This window comes from Macaca mulatta, chromosome 4, assembly GCF_049350105.2.
Source record: "Macaca mulatta isolate MMU2019108-1 chromosome 4, T2T-MMU8v2.0, whole genome shotgun sequence".
Lineage (NCBI taxonomy): Eukaryota > Metazoa > Chordata > Mammalia > Primates > Cercopithecidae > Macaca > Macaca mulatta.
Window position 1 is genome coordinate 36,061,817 of NC_133409.1, and position 24,183 is coordinate 36,085,999.

The window sequence follows — 24,183 nt, forward strand, 5'->3', positions numbered from 1 at the left end:
GGCTTTCAATTTACAAATCAACACTTGACTCTACAGACATGTACTTCAAACTTATGTCTTAATCACAACTGCATTCTCTGGCACTCAATATAATTCTGAGAGGCATACTAGGACCTTCATCCAAGCCGAAACTGTCTTAAGTGAAATTTATCTTTGGTGGGTATCCCTTTCATTCTTTGGCTTCTCTCCCACCCCAAGCCAAGGTAGTTCAGGTACAACTCTTAACAGGCAGTCAGCTATCATGGCTAATGGAATGGCAGATATCAGTTTAAAGTGTGACCTCCCCTAAGTAGGGGTGAAGATAGGAAGCAAGTGAAAGAGAATCCAGTGTACAGTAAATGGGTGTTAAGTTAGGACGGGGTGAGAAAGCAGATGGATATATTCTTCCTGCATCTCTAGAAGAGAAAAACTTTCCAGGCCAAGCACAGTGGCTCAAGCCTATAATCCAGCACTTTGGGAGACCAAGGTAGGTGGCTCAACTGAGGTCAAGAGTTCGAGACCAGCCTGGCCAACATGGCAATACCCCATCTCTACCAAAAATATAAAAATTAGCTGGGCATGGTGGCACATGCCTGTAGTTCCAGCTACTTGGGAGGCTGAGGTATGAGAATCACTTTAACCCAGGATGCAGAATCTGCAGTGAGCCGAGACTGAGCCACTGTACTCCAGACTGGGCAACAGAGGGAGACTCTGGATGGGGGTGGGGGGAGCTTCCCTAGTTACTACTGAGTTGTTTTGTTATGAAAAAAAATCTCATGAAGTCAGAGCTTCTAATGGATTAGATTTAGCCTAGGCCCTGTGTTAGCTAAGTCATGGTTTCTCAACCTCCACACTATCAACATTTTATTGTGAGAAGCTGTCCCTGTGAACTGTAGGATGTTTAGCAGCACAGCTGGCTGCCACACACTAGATACCACTAGCACACCCTCAAGTCGTGGAAATAAAAAATGTTCCCTAGGGAACGTCACCTGGGCTGGGAACCACCATACTAGATGATGAACATCAGGCTCCTTATTAACTATACAATGAAGAAGAAACTGATGTTGATGAATAGGACAAAATATTGAGATAAGGAAAAGATTATGCCTTATTGGGCTACTGCCTGCATTTTAACGAAAAGCCAATAGATATCCCCAACAGAAGAGGGAAAAAAAATCAAAATTAAGTCCAACAAAGTAAAGCAAAGCAAAGTCTGCAGCATTTAATAAAAACATGATTGTGTGTATGTGATGCTAATTGCTGAGACCGCAAAATTACATTAAATGATTAAGTACACAGGTGCTCAGGTATGGTGAAAGTGCAACAAAGACAGAGTTTAGTGAAAACGTTAAAACCAAGTCAAACCAACTCTATCTTCATTCCATATATCCAAGCCCATTCTACAAGAATCCTCTTTAATTTGATTCTACAAAATGAACATCTGTAATAGTAACAAATCATCTGATTTGATTCTACAAAATGAACATCTGTAATAGTAACTATTTTGTATTAATAATAATTAGCAACACATAGACAGGACTCCAAATCCTGGTTCCAACCATCTTCTATCTACATAACACCCTCTCTAAGCTATTTCCCCTATCCAGACAAGTAAAAGGTGTAACCAATGTAAGAACATGAGCACAGTGTCTGGCACACTATAAGTAATAATAAATGGCAATTACCAGTAGTTATACATAATATTTTGTTAACATGCTTTTACTACAAAATGGAAGACATTGCCCAAGTGGAACTACAAAGAAAACACACTTTTAGTCAGTTAACTGAAGAAAAAAAAAAAAAAAAAAAAAAACGTAAGACCCAATCCTGTAAAATACATGCCTAAGATGCCAAAATTCACTTCGCTCTTAAGGCAGGAGAAAAACATGGATTACCAACCAAGCACATGGCCATAATAAAAGCAAAATACAAACGCTACTTTTTTTTTAAAGTATCACATTATTTCCCACTAGCACGAACTCCAAATATATTTCCCCAGACTTTTAACCAAATCAGCTAAAATACCATTTTCAAGGAGTTGAGATTAAAAATTCACTTTGTAAAAGAAATTTTCTATGAAGCCTAATAATCAAGTAGAAAAAAGAGTATTTTCTCACACATACCCAGAGCCAGTTTAGAGTTGCTGTTTTTGCCTCACAGAAGTTGTTTTCTAGCCACAAGCTACTACAAATTGTTCAGACCTTTTGGCAGCAACACAGGAAACTGCCCTTTTCACCCGTTCTCCCACAAAAATGGAGTCAATTTCTAGGCGAGCCCATGTCTCAAGGCTACTTTGCTTTACAGAGCCAAATGCACACAACTTTTCATTTAGCATTAAGAAAGGGCCCCAAATATTCTGCATTTTTGTAAAGAAAATTGAAAGCAAGTCACCAAAGACATACGGGTGGTTATTTATTAAATCAGCTCATAAAGTGTGCTACACCAACATTTGAAATTTATAGGGCATTCGGAATCACAGCTGTTTCTGTTTTATCCCAATTGTCAAGAATGCAATGGGCAACACGTGAAGCTATTTCCTGATGCTTAACTGTGCCTTGGTGTCCCACTATTCTCAACTTGCCATGTTTCAAATAAATAGTTAAAATAGGTGTGATTAAAACAAAACTCAGGCAGCCCACTCACTCACTATATCTTTCATTTGAATCTGAGGTTTTTCTACAATATTATAGATCACATAAAGACATTTGAGCAGGTCACAGGATGAAGCTGAAGTTCTTCTCAGCTTTCTTATTCAAGTATACAAAATCAACCCACATTTTTCTCCTTCAATTATTTAAGGGGAGGTGAGGGTAGGAGGTGGCAAATTATGCAACAGCTATAATGTATTTAATTTCTAAAAATGAAGCCAATACTGCCTTTTAAATGCAAAATTAAAGACGACCCTTTGAAAACCAGGAATCCCTTTGTATCCCATTTGGCTTAAAATTTCACAGACTGGTCATTTATTTAGAACACAAGAAAGTCCAAATGGTAAAAAGGCATCTGCAATCACTCACAAAATGAAGCTGGATACTACCCTGTCCTGGGAGAGTTGAATGCCAAAATTCAATCTGTGACCCAAGTTCCACAATTCATAGATTGGAGGAAAAAAAAAAAAATCAGCACAATATTTTCCAAGGGACGTTTTCTGTCTCCAAAAACGACTTGCAACTGCAAACAAGTTCCAATAATGACGCAAAGGCAACCTCTCCAAAAGGGTACAATTTCAGAAACTGTCCAAAAACCACATACACAAAAATGATAAGCAAAGGAACCTCGATTCAATTACACAAGACCCATTACACTTCGATTCAAGAGGAGATAAAAGAGTATTTTTCAGTCAGAGTCCAACATAAACACTAATGTAAAATATGCTCAAATTCAGAACTTCTTTTCAAAGGCACACTTTAAATTATTCCACCATAATAAATCCTCTAGATTACACAGGGAAGAAATCCGGGAAGCAAACCAAGGAATTCAAAATAGAAATTCAAAGAAAAATGTTTGGATGTCTGGTAGGTAAAGAGACCTGCTTGGCTATATCTAGGTACAAAAGGCACACCTTGTTATTTTAGGTAATTTTTCCTACTTAAATAAACTGCACAGTGGAGCAGGAACCAACTGTAAACATGCTTTCATTCACTGCTTGCCTTAACAAAATGTTAGTAAACCAGGCTATCTTTCATCTCCATAAACAAAACAGAATATCAAAGAGATTTCACATTATTGTTTATCAGCTTATCAGCATCATCAAACTACATCTGTATTTGATACTACTTATGAGACAGCATCTGTGGAAAGAGCAAGAAGAAAGAGTCTGTGTTGGAAACTCACTCGGGAGGGTCTGAAGGAGTTTTGTGTGCTGTTCATCACTATCATAAAATAGCCTGTAAGACAATCACCAAAAAGCAAAAACACAGATTTCTTGAGTTAATAGTCCACATCTTCACAAGAATAACTTTCGAATAAGTAAACAACAACAGAACAACTAGGCCAACGTTATCCAGAGATCTGGCATAAGAAGATAAAGCACTCAAATTCACAGTTTAAACATGGGTTTCCTGGCCCATAGTAGAAAACTTCAGCCTGGGAAAGATTTACTTAAAATCAAACTAAATGGGCAATTAAGGAATCTCTTTACTACTGTTACATTTTTAAATTCACCCTATTAGAACACTCATCTTAAAACAAAACTGGACTCTTCTAAAAAACAAAAGAGATGAAAAATACAGAATTGGTCACTGACTTCTGTTCATTCTCATCCTACTTCCACCTACATTCAACTAATATTTATTGTACAGTTACTATATTAAAAAGCACACAGCTAGTACTGAAGAGGGATAGAGTGAGCAAGATAGAGAGATGTACTTACTGCCAAACAGGCTATGTCTGCATCTGCAATTTGCACACGGTAAGTTCAGGTGTTTTATTTGTTTCCTGGTGTTGTTTTTAAGAATGTCTCTGTGGTTCACTTTTTATATGGCAAAAGCACTGAAGGTCCTTCATGTGTCTAAATGAAAAAGTCTGGACATTTGGCTTCAATAAAGCCATCACTTTCTTGAAGATAGGTTCCAGCTATGAATCGTCTAGGTTTGTGTACTGGATAGGGTGAAAAGGGCAGTGTTCTGTGTAGCTGCCAATGGGCTGAACAATTCCCAGTAGCTTGTGGCTAAAGAAATCTTCTCTGAGAAGAGAACTGTAACTTCCAAGCTGGCCTGGGATAATTGTGTGAAACAATGTGATTTTTTTCCATTCAGTTATTTTCTGTTATACCTTTTCCAGCAAAATTCTTCTGTGGAAATTTAAAATAATCATGTTTTTAAATGATCTTTCCAGTAAAAAGAATGTTTCAAAATAATGCTCAACAGCTTAACTGAAAACAAATTTCAGCACACACTAGAAAGAGCATTAAATTACTTCTAGTATTCTCCATCCACAATTAACACAGTATTCATTTTGTTCAGGTATTCACTTCTGGGAAGCTCTTCCTGAAATCATCCGGCAAATACTTATTAAGCACTTAATAAGGAAACACTAACACACACACACTCCACCAGGCTGGTCACTGTGGAGAATACCAAAATCAATGAGAAAAACTCACAGCCCTTAAGAAACCAACATAACAACAGAGAGAAACAAGGGGGTCAGAGTTGTGTTTTTCATAAATTCCCAGGATGATTCCTGTACATACTAAGGTGATGGCATGTGCCCATAATCCCAGCTACTCGGGAGGTTGAGGCACGAGAATCACTAGAGCCCGGGAGGTGGAGGTTGCAGTGAGCTGAGATCATGCCACCACACTCCAGCATGGGTGACACAGGGAGACTCTGTCTCCAAAAAAAAAAAAAAAAAAAAAAAAAAGCACTACTATATTGACTGACACACACACACACACACACACACACACACACACACACAAAACCTGACAATAAATTAGCATGCCATTATTTACTTTAAAAGACTCACCATTGGGTCTCTGAAATTAGAAAGCCACTCTAGTTATATTTAAAATAACACTTGTTCTAAACACTTATTTGCACATCACTTTTTCAGCAATAAATCCGCTGCATAAATGAAGTATACCTAGACATTAAACTGTGTGTTGGAAAAACACTATGAAACTATTATTTAAAAAAAAAAAAAACCAAACTAGGCATCAGAAAAGGAAAGTTCAAGTCCAACTACCATCACTTAATTTGAGTTACAATAAAAATCCTACCTGTCCTATTATCTCATAAAGTTATTAGAATACTTAAATAAAAATATACATGAATATGTGTTGCAAAGTGCTTTAAATTTTAACATTATACCACTGGAACAGGAGCAGCTCAGTGGTTTCAATATCCCAGCTGGTAAAACCTTGTTAAGAATAAAACAAACTAACATTGGCTAGATTTTAAAAATCAATGTTTAGGCTTCCAGAAAATTCACTGATAAGTAGAAATCATTTATCAGAGTTTGCACATCTCTCAATGGCTGGTAACAGAACTTCGTGTAATTTCATTATTGTTTTCATATTTTATATAAATTCTCACCATATTCATAGTTTTTTGTATTTTAGTACATATATGTTAATATATGTAGCTCTATATAGTTCATATGCAGCTCGCTCATTTTAACTCCTATACAGTACTCTGTTATAAAATATACTTTATTTTTCCTAATTGAAGGGTAGGTTGGTTCCAACGTTTTGCTATTATCAAAGCGTCAATAAGCATGCCTTCTGAGTTTCCCTTCGCCTATAGGTACAGGAATCTCGAGAGTATATACCTATGCAATTGCTAGCTAGTATGGTATGGTCAGTTTTACACTGCCGAACTGTTCTCCAAGATGGTTATGCCAACTTATGCTCTCACCAACAATGAATCTTCCCCAACATTGGTATTTTTATACTTATATTATGCTGGTCATGAAAACGTCTCTATTTTAACTTACATTTGCCTAACTACTCGTGAGACTCAGGGTTACTGGCCATTTGAGTTTCCAGTTCTCTGAGCTGTGTACAATTATGCTCTATTTTGCTACTAGGTTATCTGCCTTTTTCTTAATTTATAACAGTTGTTCATATAATCTAGATTTTTAATCCTTGTAGCATATAGGCTATTTTCAACAGGATTGCCACTTGGCCAAGGCTACCTAAAGGTCTAGCTAGAATAGACCCAAGTCATTTTTCTCATGTGACCACAAGTACAGGAGTACGCAAGCCATGGCTGTTGTACACAGTCAAGGATGTCATCAAGAAACTAGCCTCCTTTTGCCCTCCTGCTCTGCCGTCTTTAACACTAGCCTCATTTTCACCTCTGCAAGACAGCTGCTGCAGCTCTAAACATTACGTCCACTTCAAGCATGGGAGAAGAAAGACTGGACTTCATATTCAAGGAGTAAAACTTTCCCAGAAATCCTAAGTTCACATCTCATTGGCCACCACTGAGACCTCTAAAGGACATCAGATGAGACAGCTATTTCTAAATGGGCACAAAATCAGGGTTGTGTTGGTAAGGAAAGGTGAATAGGTGAGCTAAGCTGCTAGCAATGGCTTTCAAACATGCCTTACAAACGCATGACACCAGTGTAAACCTTTTCTTTTCACTGTGGTAATTTTCTTATAAGGAAGTTTATTTTAATAGAATCAAACTTCTGAATCCTTTTCTTTATCATGTTTTCTGTGTCCCCCAACCCACTCACCAACAATGCTAGTATTTTCTGCTAAATATTTTAAAGATTGGCTTCTTGCCTTCAAGCCTAAATGTAATGCATCCATAAATACCAAATCTATACTGCATCTATAATGCATTTTGTATATGGCATGAAGTAGGGAATGAATTTTTTTTCTTATATAGACCAATCAGTGGATGTTTACCCCATTTATTTAATAGTTTACCTTTCTCTACTGATTTATAACACCGCTCCTATAGTGTAACAAGCTTCGTTATATTCGTTTATATTAAGTTTCTAGACTTGTATATGTTTAAATCAGGTTTACTGGTATAATTATCTATCCTTGCCACAATAGTTTTAACAGCCTTGATATGTGGTAGGGACAAAATCTTCCCAACCTGTTCTTCAAAATTATTTTGACTATTCTTCAACACATGCTCATTTGCATATTAACTTCAGAATTGGCTGACCCATAAAAACCCTGCTTGGATTATGAGTGAATTTTCACGGAAATTACCAATTTATTTGGGGAAAACTTATCTTTACAATATCAAGCATTCCCACTTGTGGACAACGAACACTTCTCCATGTATTCATCCCTTCTTTCACATCCTTCAATGTTTCAAGATTTATCCATAAAGATTTTATATATCTTGTTAGATTTGTTCCCAGGAAACAGAGTTTTGCATTTTTAGAAAATGGAAATATGATCTTGATCTTCTTTACATAAATTTTCTAGTTGGTTATCCCTAGACTCACTTAAGTTTTGCATACAGTATATTATATAAACTGCAAAGGATAATTTTGATTCCTCCTTTCCAATATTTATGATCATTTCTATTCTTGTCATACTGTACTGACAAATTTCAACAACTATATAAATGACTAAAAGTAGTAATTTTGTATCTTGACCTTAAGAAATTTGTGCTATTATCATATTGCTAAATATAACGTTGAATTTTATTTTCAAAGACATTATTTAGCATGGTAGAGAATTATACTGCATTCCTAATTTAGTTAGCATTTTCATGAATGAATATTGGCATTTCATAAAATGCTTTATCTAGCAAAACAATGTTATGTTTTCCTTTTAGTTAACAATCAATTCTTTAAAGGAGGGTGAAATTGTATATCATTTCTTCATTCCTAAAATGAATTATAGCTAATATACTACATATAATAGATTTTTTTTTCTGTTTTACTGGGACATTACATATATTTATGGGTGACATTTACCTGTACGTTTCCTGTTTTCACTGTTCTGGTCACTATTGTTACCAGGGTTATGTTAGCTTAAAAATTCAAGAATGCTTTAATATGTTTCTATTTTCTGGAACAGTGTGGGAGTTTCTCCCCCATGGCAGTATGAAAACACTTTCCCATAGTCTAGTTCCAACAACCACTATTTTTTAGTCTAATAACCATGGAAACATGGTTACTAATTTCCAAGGTTTTCTATATTTCTGGAGGAAAACATATGTTTCTATTTTGTCAGTATTTTCAAAAGTATTAACATAGATGTATACATTTATATTGTTTTCTAATCTGAGATGGTAAATGTTTTTCTCTTCCTTCTTTTTTCTTAGATAAAATATTAAAGGGTTATCCTTTATTGGGTGATTTGCCTTCTCCCACCCTGCCCAAGAATCAGCACTTTGCATTTTCGCTAATGAAAATGACAGTAAATGAAATGACAGTGAAAAGACTGATGGACTGATTTTTCATGCTAAATATCTAAAGTTTATTTGGTGAGAGATGCCAATCAATAATTTTGTCTCATTCTTTAGATGGGGTCAACCAGGCCATTACTGATGATTTCCATCAAAGTTGCTCAGTTTACTGAAGGGGTTTCCCATGAGTCTTCAGCTCTTCAGCACTCATTGTGCCAGTAATGCTCTTGGAACAATTTTTTTGTTGTTAAGAGACAGAGTCTTGCTCTGTCACCCAGGCTGGAATGCAGTAGCATGATTATAGCTCACTAAAGCCTTGAATTCCTGGGCTCAAGTGATCCTCCCGCCTCAGCCTCCCAAGTAGCTGGAACTACAGCCACGTGCCACCCCACCAGGCTAATTTTTTTTTTTTTAAGCTTTTTTGTAGAGACAGGGTCTTGTTTTATTTCCCAAGCTGGTCTCAAACTCCTAGCCTCAAGTGATCCTTCTGCCTTGGCCTCCCACAGCACTGGGATTACAGGCGTGAGCCACCGCACTAGGCTTGCAACAATTCTTGAGTTCACTCTGACCTCTCCCTTTCTTCTCACTTCATGACAGTTTAGTGAGAGCTGTGATCTTTCCACAGAAGGAGCTCACTCAGAATATCATTTCAACAAACATCATTTCAAGACTGCAAGACTTCCTAGGTTACAACACCTACTGATGGCTCTAACTATTAGCAGGTATAGCAAACGAGAATTAATAGAAAACATTAAAACCCCCACATAAACTTAAAGAACTGCACGCCACTACCCTCTGAGCAAAATGCTGGCCAAAACCTCCCAAATGATACAAAACAAAAAAAAAAATGAATCAGGGAAGTAAGCAAGGTATACACCCCAAAATATGGCAACTTTTTCAAAATAAAAACCCTCAGGGAAAAGGGAATCCTATTTTAAAATGGCAATAAACAAAAAATTAGGCAGGCGTGGTGGCGGGTGCCTGTAATCCCAGCTACTCAGGAGGCTGAGCCAGGAGAATCCCTTGAACCCAGGAGGCGGAGGGTTGCAGTGAGCCAAGATCACACCATTGCAGTCCAGCCTGGGCGACAAGAGTGAGATTCTGTCTGGAAAAAAAAAAAAAAAAGTAATAAAAACAATAATAGTAAGAGCATCAGCTAACACTTCCTATGCACCATTCTGTTGTATATACTAATGTAATCCCTACAAAAACCCTATGAAGTAAAAACTATTCTTACTCCCATTTTATAGATGAAATTAAGGCACCTAGTTGGTAAGGACAAACCCAGACAGTCAAGCTCCAGTAGTGCTCATAATTACCACACCATATGTCGGCAGTCCCAACCTTTTTGGTACCAGGGACTGGTTTTGTGGAAGATAATTTTTCCACAGACCAGGGACGGGGGATGGTTTTGGGATAAAGTGTATTACATTTATTGTGCACTTTATTTCTATTATTATTACATTGTAATATATAATGAAATAATTACAAAACTCACCATAATGTAGAATCAGTGGGACCCCTGGACTTGTTTTCCTGCAACTAGGCAGTCCCATCAGGGGGGTGATGGGAGACAGTTACCAATCATCAGGCATTAGATTTTCATACGGAGTGCACAACCTAGATCCCTCACATGTGCAGTTCACAATAGGTTCATGCTCCTATGAGACTCTAATGCCACTGACAAGAGGCAGAGCTCAGGAGGTAATGGCCACCTGCCCCTCACCTCCTGCTTTGCAGTCCGTGGCCTGGAGATTGGGAACCCCTGCTACCCCTGTGACATGGTAACGTGACACTGCATTCTTTCTACTACCTTCTTTCTACTCCTAGTCATCTATAGGAGCTATCAATTTCCTATATACAGATAACCCTCCACCAGCTTTATATTCAGATCTTCACAAGGTCTCTTATTAAAGGGAAAAATCTCTCGAGTGCTTTATTTTGAATAATAAATTACTAACAGGCTTGAGTTCAAATCTTGGTTCCATATTTATCTGCTGTGCAAGTGATTTAATCTCCTTGCCTTGGTTTCCTCATCTGTAAAAGGAAAATAACTGATAGCACCTATGTCAAAATTAAGTGTGGGGTTCAAATGAATCATAGCACTCTAGTTATATTACTGTGCCTGGTAAGTAATTTGTGTTCACTGCTATTATGAAAACAGTGTCGTCATCATCATCATCCAGTGCTCCTAGGTTATTATTTCCTCTTAAACTGTAAATAATACCATTGCACATAAGCCTTTTAAAAATATTTTTTAAACGGAATTCTGTAACACTAACCTTTTGCAGATATCATGGATATTAAGTAATCAAACATGTTTCTGGATAAAATTCTGTGACATCATCATGCCAGACTCAACTCTAGAAGACGATTTCCACAACGGCAGGAATTTTTGTCTGTTTTGTAAAACACCTTATTTCCATTACCTACAATATTGCTTGGCATCAATATATGTTTGTTGAATAAATTAGTAAAAAGTATTGAATCTCAAACAATATAAAAGAAAATGAATATAGTATGTACTAAAAAACTAGGTTAGATAAGTTTTACACAATCTTACATAAAGTTTCATAAAATAATGCAAAGTATTCCTTCCACATAATAATGATATATTGCTATTTTTGCATGTGTATGTGACTATTATGTAATAACTCCAATATTCAAAGGTTTTATTATTTCATCTGCTACCCTCAAAGTTGATAGACTTCTTAAGATGTTAACGGCCTAACTTATTTCCTATTATTTCTTATTTATTTTCCTGTGTTGTCCTTCATCTTCCCTCCAAAATTAATTCCATCTACTATTTAGTAAGCCAAAGATTTCAGTAGATGAAAATACAGGCTGGGCATGGTGGCTCACGTCTGTAATCCCAGCACTTTGGGAGGCCGAGGCAGGTGGATCACAAGGTCAGAAGTTTGACACCAGCCTGACCAACATGGGGAAACCCCATCTCTACTAAAAATACAAAAATTAGCCGGGCATGGTGGTGCACACGCCTGTAATCCCAGCTATTCAGGAGGCTGAGGCAGGAGAATCGCTTGAACCCAGGAGGCAGAGGTGGCAGTGAGCCAAGATCGTGCCACTGCACTCTAGTCTGGGCGACAGAGCGAGACTTCGTCTCAAAAACAGAAGAAAAAAAAAAATATATATATATATATATATATATCTGTTTCCTGAAAGAACTCTATGTCTATAGGAATATTTAACTCTTTTTTCTATATCTGTTTCCTGAAAAGAACTCTATGTCTATAGGAATATTTAATTCTTTTTTCCTATATCAAATAAATAAACCTTTTTTAAAACAAATATTGGAGAAAACTGTCATTTTCTGAGAGACAGTCAGCCACTATTATTTCACTCGTTCAGGATCTGTGTATTGGATACTCCCCCTATGACTCAGGCATTAGGCTGAACTCTAGAGAAAAAAGGAGGAAAGTGGACAAAGCCCTGCAGTCACTGTGAAAGATGGACATGGAAACACATAATTTTACAGAGCTCTAAGTCTACAACAGAGGCAGAATCGCAGAGGCAGGAGAAGCCAAATGCTGTAAGGGCAAGAACAGCCCAAAAACTCAACAGAATGAACACTTTTTTTTTAAACTAAACTCAGCAAATCAGTAGAAGGTTGACAGGTGAGAAGAGAAAGGCAGAGGGAAGAACAAATATACAAAAGCCTACGTGCAATGAAACAATATGGCATGCTCAAGAAGTAAATGAGTAATCTGATGTCACTCGTGTGTTGGGTTTATGGTTGAGATTATGGCAGAGCTGCCGGGAAAGAGGGGTGTTCATTATAAGGGGTCTTGTATCCAGGCCAAGGAAGAGGTATGGCACGGCTAAGCCTTCCAGCTGCAGGAGGTTCCCAAAACTAAGCATCTCTGTCATAGAATGGCATGTCATAAGCCATTTTATGACAGAAATAAGCAGGACCACGAGCCAAAGCGCCACCTCAAACACAACAGCTATTCACCAGCACACAGTAATTTATTCATGTTTTTACAATCAAATGTCCTGACTGCACCAAGAGCTCTTTGAGCGCAAGGACCAACCGTGTCTCACTCAAGTTATCTCCCAAATGTCTACTAACATAATTCCCTTACTTAACAAATGCCAAGCACATACGACGCACTAGGTGTTATACTAAACACTGGGTACTCACAGATGTTAGACCACCCTGTCCCAAGCAATCTTAGAGGCTCTCTGAGGAAGTGATACCTGAGAATAAAAAAAAAGGTTAGCTTCTAGAATTTCTGGTTCCTACCCTCTCCTTATATCCCTAGCTCATGTTTAACATTAAATCTCCTCTTTAATACACTATTATTTGGATTCAAAGCCATCCTTCTTAATTCCCTTTATTCTCCTAAGAATAGTCTTCTTCCTCTCTATTCTTCATTCTATGGGTATCATTCCAAAACTCAGTTCAGCCCATCATCTTCTCATTGGGGGCTTCACTCTATTCCGCTTATTTCAGGGTTTTTTTTAAGCCACATGATTTTTAGATTGCTTTTATAGAAATTATCTGAGGGGAAATGCAGTGTAGTAGTTAAGAGTAGCAGCCAGACACCCACAAGTTCCAAGACCACTCTTGGTAACTGTGACCTTAGGTGCCTTTCTAAGCCTATTTCCCCTCTGGTATGACTGGGATAAATGAATCCAATTCCTAACTTGTTTTGAAGACATTGAGATACTACATGCAAAAGTACTTAGCATAATACCACAATAGTGCTAGCTATTTTATTATTAATCATCAAACCAACATCCTAAGGAATTTACGGCATGAATTGTTGCCTTCTTTATAGACTTGTTTTAAAGATGCTCAGAAAAAGTAACAGACTTGATCGAGATCAGACAGCAATTATTTCATATTACATCGCCCAACTGTGCATTTCTGGCCTTGATCAATCAGCAAAGTCACAGTATCAAACCACACCAAACCACTGGCCTATAATTATCTCCACTTGGATGATCTACTGTGACTCTGTCAAAAATTAATCATCTTCCCACAAAACTGACTCCCCTTGGGCTTTCACTCCAGAGCTGCCTCTGACTCTATCCTTTCTTTTTTTTTGAAATGGAGTCTCGCTCTGTCACCCAGGCTGGAGTACAGTGGTGCGATCTCAGCTCACTGCAAGCTCCGCCTTCCAGGTTCACACCATTCTCCTGCCTCAGCCTCCTGAGTAGCTGTGACTACAGATGCCTACCACCACGCCCAGCTAATTTTTTTGTATTTTTAGTAGAGACGAGGTTTCACCGTGTTAGCCAGGATGGTCTCGATCTCCTGACCTCGTGATCCGCCTGTCTTGGCCTCCCAAAGTGCTGGGATTACAGGCGTGAGCCACTGCGCCCGGCCGACTCCATCCTTTCTTTAAAAACGCAATTGTCCTCATTAGTGTCTGTCATCTATTCCTTGCAAAGGTTGGTAGATTGATCCCTGTCTTTGTTCTTATAGCAAACTCTCTACTCCAAACCCCCTAAAGTATGGAAATACTGTACAAGCAGCAAAGCAAGCTCACAGTCAGAAGCTGAACCCATGAGCTGACTTCCTAGTTTACTACCCTGCCAGCAATCTTGGTCCATTTCGAATTGTATGCAGTACATAGGGGCAAAAGGAAATCTAAATGTAAGATTATCCTTTAAGAGTATACAAAAGTCATTACAAAGTGGATCAAAGCAAAGATGTGCAAAGTCACCTAAAAAAAATACCAAACAGTCCCCAGGTCACTGAGACTAAAGACACTATGATTGAAATTATTAAAAAGACTTTTTATACATTTGTAAATCTGAAGAGTGGCCAGCAATGAGGAAAGAGAGAAGCAATTTAGGAACTTAATCCCTTCTAGTAAGAATAACTTTATTGAGTGGATAGGCAAGGGCAGGGACTAGATTCATTTTGTTGAAGCTGTATGAAGAGAAAGCACCTAGCCCAGGAACAAACAGGTAACAGATACAAGAAATAACAAGGAATTGCTCATAAGCTTTATCATTATAACCAACCTTCCAGTTCTGATTCAACTCCCATAACACACCATCTGACAATGTGCCATGTGGCCAACAAGCAGAACACACACTAGACAGATGATTTGTATATTTATTGGCATTCTAATTCATACCCTCCCATCTCCTCTAAAGGCTTATTATTTGTTTGTGGGAGTTGGGTTTTCAGTTTTTGTTTTTCTTGCTTGGGGGAGAGCAGGAAGGGCATGGTTCAGCTTTCCTAAGCCCTATTAACAAGATGCTGACAAGACTGAATTTGTGTATCTAAAGCAGAGGCTCAAACTCTGGGCTAAAGAGAACTGAACAAAGTAAATGTCACTTTATGAGGGTAGTCACTTTGTACCAGTAAACCCATCTTTCCTGGTATACACCACCAATTTAGCCCTTTCACACAAACCATCCTGGACATCTCTGCAAACGCTATTCATTTGTTTCAATGCTACTTTCACCGTGCCACACCTTAACAGCTACAACGGAATCCCTATGGCCCGGAGATGAAATTTTAACTCCTCTAATCTGTATGGAAGGCCATACAGTCCCCTACGGTATGTGCAAGATGGCCTCTCTGCATTCATCTCATCCCATTCTTCTCTTCCCTCGCCTTTTCTAGCCCCATTCATCAATGTTTCCCAGACTTCTTCCCTCACTACATATTCCTTTAGGTACTTCAATGCATGTAATACATGTTACTGGTCTAAAACTTACTCTGTCATGGTTTTATCTATATAACTAATTTGTCTGACTTACTAAATAAGCTCAAGTACAAGAATTCTTATGACTTTTACAGCCCTCATTCCAAATATATATACTACGTAAGAGATTGAGCGGGCAAAATACATTGGAAAAAAACCACATTTTTCTTAATAAATGGAAATTATTTGATAAGTAAATACTTAAAAAGTTAAATTTTCTCTCTATATCAGGGCTGGGTTTGCAGTTACTGGTTTTTCTGTTTGTTTGTTTGTCTTTTCTTTCTGCAAGCCAGAACCATTAGGTATAACTGATTCTATTAAATCTGAAATATACTCAGTCATAACAGCAAGCCTTACAAGTTAGACTCACAGCTAAATGTGCATCACCCACATCCAACTGTGTATTTTAATACAGTAAAAGCTGACAATAAGGTAAATAAGCTTCCTTTCCACAGGGCCAGGCCCCAAGATAGCTATTATAGCTCCCCCTGGAACACAACAGATTGGGTCTCAGCGGGCTGTTGCCTAGGAAGTCCAACAATTACCCATTACCTTAAAAATCTGCAGAGATTCAAACGTTTGCCAAAAAGATACAAGGCCAATGCTTAATGCAGCCAGTGATTAATAGTGGCACCACGAGCCAACCATCATAGCAATAGCGCTGGCATCATTCTGAACAGTTTATATGAAACTTTTATAACACAGAGAATAAATGCTTGAGGGGATGGATACTCCATTCTCCATGATGTAATTATTTCACATTGCATGCTTATATCCAAACATCTCATGTACCCCATAAATATATACACCAACTACGTACCCACAAAAATTTAAAGTTTTTTAAAAATTTAAAAATTCAAACCAAACTGCCAGGACTTAAAATATTCCCAAAGAAGGCAAAATGAAAATTTTACATTATAACTTATCTCATAAGTGCTTAAACAAAATTCAGATATCCAACATACAATATACTTATTTGGTGTCTGCCAAGATCATTTCAAAAGACCTGACAAAAAAGCAAATACCGGTAAACAGAAAGCAAGGTTTCAACATGTTTTAAAATTAGATATCTGAGTTTAAAAGTTAGCAGTTATAATACATGAAGTCGATCTACCCCTCATTAACACTATCAGCAAAAAGATGATGTCAGTTCACCAACTAACACTACCAATCCAGAGCAACATCAGAATTACCGACACCTTCTAAGAATTAACATGTTTTAAAACTATTTCTGGAGTGGACAAAATGATTATTAGGCCACTCAGAAAAGTATATGCCAAACAAGCCTTACATAATGGGCATAAAGCAGTTTTCTATGCTGGTACACAACTCATTTCCCCTTCTGAGTCTGCCTGGCCATGTTCTATTTATTTGTCACAAATGGATTGGGTCATCTCTTAGTGCAACAATTTTGCTCTCCAAGAAATAAAGCAATGAGCTAAAAATATCCCACTGTCTGATGTTCAGGACGTACTAGACTATATAAAAAGTTGACTCTAGCTGTTTTATTATTTTAAAAGAGAAAATGTGCCACATTTTCTTAATCCAGTCTGTCACTGATGGACATTTGGGTTGATTCCAAGTCTTTGCTATTGTGAATAGTGCTGCAATAAACATACGTGTGCATGTGTCTTTATAGCAGCATGATTTATAATCCTTTGGGTATATACCCAGTAGTGGGATGGCTGGGTCATATGGTACATCTAGTTCTAGATCCTTGAGGAATCGCCATACTGTTTTCCATAATGGTGGAACTAGTTTACAATCCCACCAACAGTGTAAAAGTGTTCCTATTTCTCCACATCCTCTCCAGCACCTGTTGTTTCCTGACTTTTTAATGATTGCCATTCTAACTGGTGTGAGATGATATCTCATTGTGGTTTTGATTTGCATTTCTCTGATGGCCAGTGATGATGAGCATTTTTTCATGTGTCTGTTGGCTGTATGAATGTCTTCTTTTGAGAAATGTCTGTTCATATCCTTTGCCCACTTTTTGGTGGGGTTGCACCGTGGAATACTATGCAGCCATAAAAAAGGATGAGTTTGTGTCCTTTGTAGGGACATGGATGCAGCTGGAAACCATCATTCTTTGCAAACTATCACAAGAACAGAAAACCAAACACCGCATGTTCTCACTCATAGGTGGGAACTGAACAATGAGATCACTTGGACTCGGGAAGGGGAACATCACACACCGGGGCCTATCATGGGGAGGGGGGAGGGGGGAGGGATTGCATTGGGAGTTATACCTGATGTAAATGACGAGTTGATGGGTGCTGACGAGTTGATGGGTGCAGCACACCAACATGGCACAAGTATACATATGTAACAAACCTGCACATTATGCACATGTACCCTAGAACTTAAAGTATAATAATAATAAATAAATAAATAAATAAATAAAAAGAGAAAATGTTAATTATATGATCAAATCATAAAATCTGATTCCATACTTTGAACACTACGATACTACATTGTCTAAGTACACATACCTCACTGAAGTAGCCCTCAAACAACACAAGTTTTTTGTTCCCATAATCACAAGAAAAAAAGATCATACAGTCTCTAAATCATATACCAAATTATCAAAATATGTATTAATATTACATAACACCAGTTTCATGGAAAATTCTTCAGGGTACTTTACCTACCACAGATAAGTATGTATTTATATATACATGTTTTTCTCTTCATTATTGACCTCCAATCATACTTGGGTAACTAGGTAACTCAAATGCTCTAAGTAATAATTATTTAAAGCAATGTTTCTCACTCTAAAATAATCTACACTTGCCATGTCCTTCATTCCTTTTATCCCCATGTGTACATACAAATGGATAAACTCTTGTTGCATTTTTGAATAGCCAGATTACTAAAGGTACACCAAAATGACTGATTAACTTGGCTTTACAGGGTTACAAAGAATTCTGCAAAGCTATCACAATTCTCTCTGGGAGATCAATTGCTTTTATCAAATAGCAAACGTTTCAACCTTCCCGTCTTCCAATCAGTATAACTCATCAGTGGTAACAATGGAGAAAGAATACTAAAGGGAAAAAAAATCTTGAATATTTCATATTTGCATGGGTATTTTCCTCCCTAACATCTCTCTACTTCCCAAAATTCTGGTACGGAAATACAAGACTTTGTCTCCTTATATAACTTCCTCCTTTAGTGGGCTATGCTTCGGAAAAGCATCAAAGGAATACTGATGTTTTGTTCTGTTTTGCTTAGGACTGAAAAGCATAACAGTGTAGGGTTTTGCAAAAACCTGAAAATATCACATCCACCCCACTTGAGCATTTGTTACAAAAAAAGAAAGCATGCTTAATTCCACTAGTCAAATTCTGAAAACCACCTGGATAAATAGCACATTAATAACTGTCCTTTCAAAAACTAAATCTACCTTCTACAATTTCATTCTATAGAAACAATTTTTTAAACACGCAGAAAGGATTCAACATTAGAGCTATCGCAGCTCTATTTTTAAAATGCCAAATTAATTCCAGAAATTAAAAGTTCATTCTCCCACCTCAACTCCCATCGAATCCTGAATATAATTTTCATGTCAAAGGCTGACTTAGATTTAATACATTTACTTTGGAAAAACTTAGAGATGCCTGTCAAATTACAAAGCAACTGCCTAAACATTCCAGTGACATTTAACTGCTATCAAACAGCCGAAAGTTGATCTATAATAGGATACAGCTGTTGGTGCCACAATACCTAAAAGCCCAAAGCAAGATCTGATTGTTCCGAGCCCTTTATCCAACAATGAAATCCTCAGGGGAGGATTTTTCTTTTTTTTTTTTTTTTTTTTTTTTAATGCAGCACCCCAGCCTGCACAATTGGATTGTGGCCTTCCACAAACACATGTACAGTTACAATCATGGTTTCACACACACTAAAAACTATTCAGGACCACTGTTTGCAATTCCTCAATGACTTTAACAAATGGTTCAGGGCCCTGCTATTATTTGCTCCCTACCAGGACCTGTGCTCTATGCTTACAGCAACCCTAAAAGAGGCTCTGCCAAGTGACTCGCTCAAGAATAAAGTCAGCAAGAGGCAAAGGCAGTGTGACTGCAGGGCCTGATCCCTTCCTTGACCACTGGACAATGGAACCTCTCACAGCACGACATGGCCGAGCTGAGATGGACTGCATGGCCTTCCTTGGGGCTTGAACATCCTGGTCTCACCACTGCCCCTTGGAAAACAACTACTTGAGCAAGTGCTCCATAAACTGGCAAAATTCTACCAACAGGTTTTTACTGAAAGTATTTCTCAATTGACTACATAGTCAGGATCTGGCTAAAAGACTCATATATCTTCTTCAGGAAGCAGAAAGTGACAAATCATTTTTAAGTAAGCTTTCCTTTGGATGGTAATAAGATCAAAGTAAAATATGCAGCCTTCCCTGTATATTTTAGATCCTCAAATAGTAACTCTTTAAAATGCACTACATTTTTAAATAGACAATTTTTCAAGCGCTTACCTCAGTATGAAACAATTTCCTTAATCTGAATTAAGTTAATCTGAACCATTTATATTATTACTCCACTAGGACCATTTTGTAAAGATGCATTTGTAGTCAAACATAATTACATGTATACAGCAACAGCTGCTCATAAATTATTTGAGGTCCTCTGCCTAGAAGTACCAAAGGGTCTGATGTATTAAATAATGTATAGAGAGCCAGGGCATGGTGTGGCTCACGCCTATAATCCCAGCACTTTGGCAGGCCAAGGCAGGCGGATCGCTTAAGCTCAGGAGTTCGAGGACCAGCCTGGGCAACATGGCAAAATCCCATCTCTACAAAGAAAAAAAAAAAAAGTACAAAAATTAGTGAGGCATGATGGTGGCATGCACCGGCAGTTCCAGCTACTCAGGAGGCTGAGGTGGGGGGATTGCCTGAGTCCAAGAGATTAAGGATGCAACAAGCCGAGATGGCACCACTGTACTCCAGTCTGGGCAACAGAGGGAGATCCTGTCTAAAAAAAGTTTATAGTGAATGGTAAGAAATATTAAAATGTAGCACAGAGCTAAGTATCTAGTAGGCACTAACCACCCCAAAAAAGACAAAATGACTGAATCACTGGCTTAAGTATTCAACTTAAAAGCAAATTTACCTAAATGTCCATTTAGACTAATGGATAGAAAAGTAAGCAAACAAGTAAGAATGAGAAAATATACAGAATTTTTTTTTAAAGCCATAATAGAGTAAGCTATAAGTGATAACAATGAACAAAAAATTGCCATAGAAACAGCTGATAGGGTACCAAAAATGGCTCCAAGATAATCATATATAGTTAGTAAATTCAATTGAATAGTTTCGCACCAAGAAGCATGCTGAAAGAACACACAGTAACTTATAAATATTAGAATTATCTTATTTAATTAACTGGAAATTTTACTAATAATAAATTAAATCCAACTCCTGGCCAACGTTACAGTTCAAAACTTCCTAATTTCCTCATTCAATTCTTCTGTCATATGAATTGTCATACAATAAAGAAAATAATGTATAAGCACACTAGCTCAAAATGCAGTAGAATTGTAAACATTTACAACCAAAAGAAATAAATAATCCAATCTGTGAGATAGTAATTGTCACTATAAAATGAACCTTTTGATCATGAAGCTCTGATAATATATGTTTTCTATCTCAACCTTTCTCCAATTCTGACGGCGGCATTTATTGAAGTACACAAATGAGAACTAGAGAAAAATTAGAAAAAGAAATGCTATGTTAATATTACCATTAGCAGAAGATAATATTTTCCTCTTTAAATGCCATGAAATTCTTTCTTGAAGAGGGCATAGCTATACTTACTCCAAAGTGAAGAGGGTATAAAAGGGAGAGGAAGCAAGGCATTTGTTCAAACTATACAGCAAATTTCAAAATGGCTTCACCCCTGAGAAAATATCCCTAAAAACACATGTGAAGAGAAAACCACTCAAAGAAATGCTTATCAGATAAGCCCATAAACCAAGTTTACATCAGTTATAGTCCCACATATTCTCATATATCATATATTCTTATATATTACCAAGTCAAGAACCACAGAGACAGCCCTAGCCAGCACAATAAAGTCTTGCTTGAAGAGGGACTGATATAGTGGTTTACAAAGCTATGGAAAAATGCATGGGTTTCATCCTTCCTTCAGTTTTTTCATCCCTAAGATGCGGTAGCATTTATCTTCTTACAGTTTCTGAGAATGTAAAGGGAATAAATGAAATAATTGTGGTTCTTTTAAAGACAAGTGCTACATAAACCTTCATTTTCTTTCCTCATGATTAAAAACTCGTTTGCACAGAAGGTCACAGTATCTCAGTGGAACAAAGCAAAAAATAACAAATGGCATTATTCAGTTCACAAAGCACTTTCAGATTTATACTTAAATCTCAACAACCAGTAGTGAGGCAGAGTGACCATCATCCCAGGATATCACAAGGTATGCTCACTTGCTAGGTGAACTTGCCCAAGGCATGGACTCGAGCCTGGAACTTTACAGAAAAGTAACAGAAAAAAATTCTGTTTACTACATCACTTAATCTCTCAAGTCACAAAAGAATTATCATTTGTGAAAAACTGTATGAAAGAGGATGTATTCTTACCTACCAGTCCTGCCAAAATAATAACCATAAGGTAAAAATTTTATATATACCAATGCTGAAGTTAAGTGCACTAACCTCATAATGGTACCTCTTTATTCAATGTTACATTTAAAAATCAAAGGCCAACAATAACAACCAAAAAAAAAATTTAAGGCTGGGCACGGTGGCTCACGCTTGTAATCCCAGCACTTTGGGAAATCCCAGCACTTTGGGAGTATAGTGGCGCAATCTCAGCTCACTGCAACCTCTGTCGCCCGGATTCAAGCAATTCTCCTGCCTCAGCCTCCGGAGTAGCTGGGATTACAGGTGCTTGCCACCACACCTGGCTAATTTTTGTAGTTTTAGTAGAGACAGGGTTTCACCATCTTGGCCAGGCTGGTCTTGAACTCCTGACCTCATGATACATCTGCCTCGGCCTCCCAAAGTGCTAGGATTACATGCATGAGCCACCTGGACAGGATGGCTATGATTTAAAAAATAAAATAAAAGCAACAGAGAAAGACAAAGAAAGAAAGGAGAGAGAGAAAGAAAGAAGGGAGGGAGGGAGGGGGGAGGAAGGAAGGAAGAAAGGAGCAAAACAAGTATAGGCAAGGAGGTAGAAGAAATAAAACCCTTATAAGTTGCTGGCAGGAATATAGAATGAATGGCACAGTCCCTGTAGAACTGTTTGTTCCCCACAAATTTAAGAATTATCATATGACCTAGCAATTCCACACGCAAGTATGCACTCAAAAGAAGTGAAAGCAGGGACCCAAATAGATATTTGTGCACCAATGTTCATAACAGCATTATTCACAATAGACAAAAGGTAGAAACAAAAATGTCCAACAATAGATGAATGGATAAACAAAATAAGACATACACATACAATGAAATATCATTCAGCCTTTAAAAGGAATAAAATTCTGACATGCTACATGAATGAACTTTGAAAACACTATGCTAAGTGAAATAAGCCAGATAAAGAAAGACAAATATTGTATGATTCCACTTTTATGAAGTACCGAGAATAGGCAAATTCATAGACAGAAAGCAGAACAAAAATCACGTGGGGCTGCGAGAAAAAAGGAAGAGGAGTTACTGTATAACAGGTAGAGAGACTGTGTTTGGGATGATGAAAAAGTAGACAGTGGTGATGGTTGCACAGCATTGTGAACATACTTCATTCTTCTGAGCTGCACATTTACAAATAGTTAAAATGGCAATTTTTAACATAGTTTTGTGTAGTTTTTAATATATCTTTATACGTATTTTACCACAATAAAAAATAAAACTCAAGGGCTAAATCTATCATCATCAACAATTACTTGAAGATGTAAGCACAGAAAGAGTTCATGACTGTTAAAACATCTAATGTATATGGAGAACCATAAAGTCAGCATGCCAGTTTCTGAATAAACTACATGGTGTAATACTACTGCAAGTTGACACTAGAGACCTATTTTCTTAACTAAACAAACGGAATGTAAATTATGGTTTCATATCTATTAGAAACAAACTGAATTTGGGGTCTGAGACCAGTAAACATATTGGGAGTTGGGGGGGACAGTATAATATAATCCAACTCATTAAAAGTTTAGAAATGACAAAAATTGGTCAGGTGTAGTGTCACACACCTGTAATCCCAGAACTTTGGGAAGCCAAGGCAAGCAGATTGCCTGAGCCCAGGAGTTTGAGATCAGTCTGAGCAGCATGGTGAAACCTCATCTCCACAAAAACTACAAAAATTAGCCAGGGCTGAACTGAGCCAAGATGGCGCCACTCCAGTCCAGCCTGGGCAACAAATTGAGACCCTGTGTCAAAAAAAGAAATGAAGAAAATTAAACTCAAAATTACTTTTCCAAAATCATACAACTGGTTATAACAAAACAAGGACTCGAACAACTCAAGTCTCTTGTCCCTAGACTGGTACTCTTCCTACACTTAGTTTGGCTTGAATATGTCACTCATCCTCTCTTTCAAGTAATGGCATTCATTTTAAAAAGGTTATTCAAATGTCCTGAGAACTACACTTCGAAGATCACCTTATAACTCCTGAATCTATCTGAAGGTTGGGTTCATTCCCATAT

At 37.5% G+C, this 24,183-nt stretch overlaps 1 protein-coding gene across 33 annotated transcripts in view; it reads right to left on the reverse strand.

The window, feature by feature from the left end:
- The window catches only part of EPB41L2 (erythrocyte membrane protein band 4.1 like 2), a 227,960-nt gene that overhangs the window by 174,190 nt on the left and 29,587 nt on the right, over positions 1 to 24,183 (reverse strand). For 5 of the 33 annotated variants that reach the window (XM_077999422.1, XM_077999416.1, XM_077999407.1 and 2 more), the window contains exon 1: positions 2,103 to 2,151. The exons of the other annotated variants lie outside the window; for them this stretch is intronic. The gene's annotated coding sequence lies outside the window, so the exon portion shown is untranslated. Of the gene's footprint in view, positions 1 to 2,102; positions 2,152 to 24,183 lie in introns of those variants that run through there. 33 annotated transcript variants of the gene reach the window in all.